The sequence below is a fragment of the Euleptes europaea genome, chromosome 12, assembly GCF_029931775.1.
Source record: "Euleptes europaea isolate rEulEur1 chromosome 12, rEulEur1.hap1, whole genome shotgun sequence".
Taxonomy (NCBI): Eukaryota; Metazoa; Chordata; class Lepidosauria; order Squamata; family Sphaerodactylidae; genus Euleptes; species Euleptes europaea.
Window position 1 is genome coordinate 66768792 of NC_079323.1, and position 6681 is coordinate 66775472.

General features: G+C 46.1%; 1 pseudogene; it reads left to right on the plus strand.

The window, feature by feature from the left end:
- The first annotated feature begins 293 nt into the window (after nucleotides 1–293).
- On the plus strand, nucleotides 294–6265 carry LOC130485443 (influenza virus NS1A-binding protein-like; annotated as a pseudogene).
- Nucleotides 6266–6681: the final 416 nt, after the last annotated feature.

The following is a 6681-nucleotide window of genomic DNA, read 5'->3' on the forward strand; positions in this document are numbered from 1 at the left end:
CTTGCGTGCTCCTCCATTTTAGTCTCTTTTTTCTGTGTCTTGTTGCAACTGATGGCTGCTGTCATGGCCCCTTCCCGCCTTTCTTCCAGCGTGCACACGTATTCCAGAGGGCCATATAGGTTGAGCAACAAAGGGTGCTGATGAAGCCACCATCTCCTACCACAGCAGTAGCCACCGCCCACCTTCCCTTTAATTTTTTTATTTCCCCCTTCCCCCCTGCTCCTTTGACCCCCGTCCTTCTTTTGTTATCAGCCCCACTAAAAGTACCACAGCGCTCCTCACGCCCTTGAAATGGCAGCCTCTCTCTCCCCTCAACAGCCTTGAGGCTCCCAATATGAACGGTATCATCTGCGCTGAGAGACACCAGAAGGTTCCAGGTTCAACTAGGTCTGTCAATTCGGTTCGGTACGAACTGAAAATCAACCGAATTTCCCCTGATTCTGTGCTTTTCTGTTCGGACGGATCCGAACTCAAAACTGGCAGGCAACCGGGGGGGCCGAATTCAGCGAGTTCGGGAGTTCACGAATAAATTCGGCAAATTCAGCCGTCAGTAAGCAGCATAACCGTCAGTAAGCAGCATTCTCCTCCCCCGGCCAATCGGTGGGCAAGCTGGGTCTTCTTCTGGCCAATCAGTCAGGATTGAGTACTGGAGGAATCAGCTGATGTGCGGCCCGGCCAGGGAGAGAGAGAGAGAGAGCGAAATCCTTGTGTGTGTGTGGGGGGGGTGCTTGTGCACATTCGCTCCTTTCTGTAGCTGCAGGGGGCGCATTTTTGGGGGTGCACACACAAAACTTTCACTGGAACTTCAGATGAAGCTTCTTAAGGTACCCCCCAAGTTTTGTAAACATTGGGTCGGGGGGTCCCGAGATATGGGCTCCCCCCTTTTTCTTTCCATGGCTGCAGGGGGCGCGTTTTTGGGGGTACAAATCCCAAACTTTGAGCGGAGTTTCAGACCAGTGTTCTTAAGATACCCCCCAAGTTTTGTAAACATTGGGTCAGGGGGTCTCGAGATATGGGCTCTCCCCCTTTTCCCTCCCCCCTTTTCCATTTATGTGGCTGCAGGGGGCGCTTTTGGGGGGATATAGCCCCCAATCTTTTAGCATAGCTTCAGTGAATTATTCTTAAGATACTACCCAAGTTTTGTAAAGATGGGTTCAGTGGGGGCAGAAATATCGCCTCCCCCCCTTTTCTCTTTCCATGGCTGCAGGGGCGCATTTTTGGGGGTGCAGACACAAAACTTTCACTGGAACTTTAGATTAAGCTTCTTAAGGAACCCCCCAAGTTTTGTGAACATTGGGTCAGGGGGTCCCGAGATATGGGCTTTCCCCTTTCCCCTTTCCCCTATTGGGATGAATGGGGCAGCCGATCCGATCCTGTGTGCATCTCCTCTCCAGAGCAAAACGTTCCGTGCCTAATTGGAATCATCTTGGATTACTTTACAAGTCCTCTTCAGCCCCTCTTGATGGAACAGAAGACAGCCACAGTAAGACCCCTTTGGGAGCTTTAATCTATAACTTTTCTCCTGTGTATGTGTGTGTGTGGGGGGGGGGAAGCAGAGTCTGTGTGTGTGTGGGGAGGGAGCAGTTTCTGTGGGTGGGGGGGAAGCCAAAGGGGGCTGTCGTCGGTTCTGCCTGGGGTGTGTGTTCCTCGCCTTCCTGGGAGTCCCGGGAAGACAGGCGAGGGGTCTTTAAACCCCTCTGCTTTGCCTGTCCAGGCAGAGCAGAGGAGCTTGCCAACCCCCCGCTCGCCTTCCTGGGAGTCCCGGGAAGACAGGCGAGGGGTCTTTAAACCCCTCTGCTTTGCCTGTCCAGGCAGAGCAGAGGAGCTTGCCAACCCCCCGCTCGCCTTCCTGGGAGTCCCGGGAAGACAGGCGAGGGATCTGCAGTGGATCGCCTGCCCTTCCCCCCCTCCAATCCCCCCTCCAATCTCCCGAGCGATCCTGACGCCTGCGGGGGCCACAGAAGCCACGGCCCTCCGTTTGCAAGATCTGAGCAGGGCTGTCAAAGATGGGACATTTTGGAGGACTTTCATTCATGGAAGGTTTTGCATCAGAGTTGCCACTCTTTAGATGCACTTTTCCCCCCATCCATATTCTCCAAACTCAACAATAAGCCGCCGTGCAGAGTTTTGAGAATTCAGATGGGGAAAATGTGCATCTAGAGAGTGACAACTCCAATGCAAACCTTTCCATGAATAAATGGCCATAGGGTCGCCATGAGTCGGAAGCAACTTGACGGCACTTAACACACACATGCAAACAATGAGCAGGCGAGTGCGGTGGGGTGGGAATTTCTCCTTTTGCATCAGGACAGTGAATAGTCATTTTAAAGGTGTTTGGTTTGTTGCTCTGTGTGTGCGGGCTGTGATTTCTGGCCTGTGCTACTGTTCCCAAGTTTGGCTTTCTAATTCCTGCTGTGGCCTGGAGTTGGCATAGGCTTTTACTGACTGAGTCTCTGTTAAGCTTGGCCTGGTTTGGGGCTCTTTATGTTAAATTTGATGTTTGGGTTGTTGCTCTGTGTGTGTACGCTGTGATTTCTGGTTGGGGGGGGGATTACCTGTTCTGGTTGGGGTGGGCTTGCCTTTGTGGGAGTGTTATTCCTGCTGTTTTTTGTGGTTGCCAACTTTGGCTGGAGTTAAGTGGGTCAGTGTGAGTCTCTGCCTGCGGGGGGGGGATCCAGTGTACTTTGGTTGAAGTTAGCTTGGGTTCCTAGAGTGTTGCGCCGCCTCACCTGTGTGATTCCTGCTTGCAGGGGAGATCCATCTGCTTCAAGGTAGCTGCCTTGTTTGTGAATTGTGATGTTGGTGGTTAACTTTGTTTAAGGGTGCACTAGTTATTAGGTAGGGTAGCACCCAGGCTTGGGTGAGGGAGGTAAACCTCTTGGTCATTTAAGCAGGGGAGGTTTTGCCTTGGATTTGCCACTCTCCAGATGCACATTTTCCCAGCTAGATTATCCAAACTCTGCATGGGGGCTTATTGTTGAGTTTTGAGAATTTGGCTGGGGGGAATGTGCATCTAGAGAGTGGCAAATCCAAGGCAAAACCTCTCTGACCCTGGAGATTATAGATATGCATCATGACTAGTATTCACTTTGACTAGTAGCCATGGATAGCCCTAAGCCCTAAGCCAAAAGTTTTGCATTGGTTTTTATGGAGAAGGGGGCAAGCCCCCTTCCGCCCCCCCCCAACCCAATCCTCACCAAACACGGGGGTTATTGCAAGGAGTGTCCCACCAAGCAAACCTAAAAGTTTGGGACCCACACCTCAAAAAATGCCCCCCCCCAGAGCCTGGGAAAAACCTCCCTATGCCTGCCTATGCTGGGAGATTTCTCATTAACCTACTTCCCATGAGGGGTTAACACTTTGGGCGTCTGTGGTTAACCGCAGAGGAAACAAGCTTAATGAGAAATCTCTCAGCACCAGCAGGCATAGGGAGGTTTTTCCCACGGCTCTGGAGGGGGCATTTTTTGAGGTGGGGGTCCCAAACTTTGAGGGTAGCTTGGGGGGACTCTTCTTGCAAGAACCCCCACGTTTGGTGAGAATTGGGTCAGGGGGTCCGGAGTTATGGGGCCCGGAAGGGGTCCCCCCGCCCATTGCATGAATAGCAGCCGGCTTCTGTTCTTTCTTTCCTATGGGTGGATGGGGGGGACCCCTTCCGGGCCCCATAACTCCGGACCCCCTGGTCCAATCTTAACCAAACTTGGGGGTTCTTGCAAGGAGGGTCCCTCCAAGCTACCCTGAAATTTTGGGACCTCCACCTTAAAAAATGCCCCCCCAGAGACATGGAAAGGCGCGATTGTGTTTTTAATGGCTTTATTCGGCCGAATTTTTTTCAGAACTTTGAATTCCCGCTGAATTGAACGGATCCGAAGTGGGGGAGTTCGGACTTCGGCACGTACCGAACCCACAAGGGCCAAATTCGGCCGAATCCGAACTGTACCGAATTTTTTTTTTTTTGACAGCCCTAGGTTCAACCCCAGACATTTCTAGTTAAAGGGATCAGATAGTAGATGTGAAAGACCTTGGAGAGCTGCTGCCAGTTAGCACAGATGATACTGACCTTAAAATACAGTGAGGAATCTCTCATGTAGGATGAGGAAGAAGGTTATGATGTATGAATATCACAGAAGAAGTTTATGTCTATAGCTTTTAAGGACTTGATTACATCATTTTGAAGCCTGATAGTTTTGGAGTCATCCATTTAGAAGACACGTCTCCTTGCATTTTTCCAAGCTTTTATTCACTGAAGAAGGAACATAAATAAATTGACGTGCTCTATCAACGCACATCTGCATTATTGGAATATTTGCAGTCTTCTGTTTACAAAATTACTGTGTATATTTAGCTGAAACAGCAAGATGATTCCTAATGGCTATTTGATGTTTGAAGATGAAAACTTCATTGAGTCATGTGTTGCCAAGCTAAGTGCTTTGCGTAAAAGTGACCAGTTCTGTGATGTTAGACTCCAGGTATGTGGACATGAGATGTTGGCACACAGAGCAGTACTAGCTTGCTGCAGTTCTTATCTGTTTGAAATCTTCAATAATGACAGCAACACTCATGGAGCTTCCCATGTGAAGTTTGATGATCTTAATCCAGAAGCTGTTGAAGTGTTAAATTATACCTATACTGCTCAATTGAAAGCTGACAAACAACTGGTGCGAGATGTATATTCTGCAGCAAAGAAGGTGAAGATGGAGAGAGTCAAGCAGGTTTGTGATTATTTGCACTCCAAAATGAATGTTGAAAGCTGATCTCGTATTGAAACTTTGCAAGCAACATGGGTGATTCACGTTTATTGAACTGATGGTTACATTCAAGAGTATTTGTTATCTATCTCTGAATAAGAAGAATTTCTGAAACTGCCACGCTTAAAGCTGGAGGCCATGCTTGAAGACAATGTTAGCTTGCCTAGCAATGGCAAACTATACACAAAGATCATCAACTGGGTGCAACGCAGCATTTGGGAGAATGGAGACAGTCTAGAAGATCTTATGGAAGAGGTTTATTAACAAAACTAGAATACCCAAGGCTGAAGAAGAAACTTCAAGTGTAATGGCATGTAAAGAAGCACCAGTCTTGCCCCAGTTCTCCTAAGAAAATCTGCTGTGGGCAGAGAATGATGATGATGTTTAACGGTGTTTAGGATATCTTTATTTTTGAAAAAGTGTTGCATATAAAATGGCCTTATGCATAATCCCAAATCCTGCAGCTAGTTGGTATAAATCTGAAATACCAGCATTTAAAGAATTGCAATGGTATTCTACATTTCATACTATTTTGAGAAATTTAAGTGAAAAATACCTTTCCATGATGGCAAATTAGATATATCTCACACTGACTTAATATTTTATTTATTAAATATCTTACTCCACACTCATAGCCAAGGTTCTCAAGCAGCTACTCCTGTACTTACACTTCTGTGTAACACTTTTTTTTTTGATACTTCACATATTCTCCTGCTCTTTTATACTTTTCTTAAAATCCCAAGGGAATGGTCAAACTTCCAGTTGCAGGTCTGATACATTTTTCTGAAGGGCTAGTAGGACCCTTTTTATAAATCCAATTCTGCTTGATTTGCATATTATAATTGAACAAAGAAAAATGTTGTATTGTGCAAATAAGAAACTTGTTTTTAGGTAATAACAAAAAAACTTTATTTGAGTTTATTACCCTGTATAGTTTGTTCTGCTAAGATAATGTACATTGTACTTGTACTTAATGTACATTGTACTTAATGTTACTGTATTGGGAAAACAGAAGTCAAGGAACCTGAGCTAAGAAAGCAAGGCCCCATCACCTGATATTTGAAGATGTTATCATCATGAAATCAACTTCCCTTTTCAATTTTGCCATTCTGCTAGACTGAGATAAGATGATCTGAACCACACCTTGTGGAATCCACATATCAAATATCAGGTGATGGGGCTTTGCTTTCTTAGCTCAGGTTCCTTGACTTCTGTTTTCCCAATACAGTAACAGTAGTTACTGCAGTAGTTAAGCAGCTATGGAGACAGTAGCTACATGGGTGTTCTGTTGTTTTGCAGGTTCAAATGCTGCACTACTCAGCTGATCACAAGCTGCTTGATGGAAATCTACTAGATGGACAGGCTGAGGTGTATGGCAGTGATGATGACCACATTCAGTTTGTGCAGGTACAAATTGCACACAGTCTGTGGTAACCTCAGGTAAAATTGGAGAGAGTAGTGTGGCACAACTAAAAGGTTGTGTACTACAGTAACAGCAGGAGACAGTCAAGTGTTGAGCAGATGGGGACATAACTAATATAGATGGCTTTTGTGGTCTCTGTTTAGTTTGAGCTGCAGTTTAACAAAACTAATTTGTGTTAAATGTGTGACTTAAATAAGCACAAGGCTAGTGATTGGAGATCAAGTAAGTTTGCTGAATGTTTTGCCCAGTGAATAACAAGACAGAACAATAGGCTACAAACATAACTTGGGAAAACAGAGGGGAATAAGGAATGATGAAGAAGCTTTTGTATTCAGTGCTTCAGTATATAATGCAGCCTGTGGAAATAATTTACTCAGTATGTGACTAGGAGGATATCCTAACTCTAGAAATCTTCTTTCAGAAAACTAGCATAAGGCACAAGCTGAATGTGAGCAGAGCAAATTTGTTATTTTAAGAATAGTTTCACATCTCGAATGAGCTGCTATTCCTGCC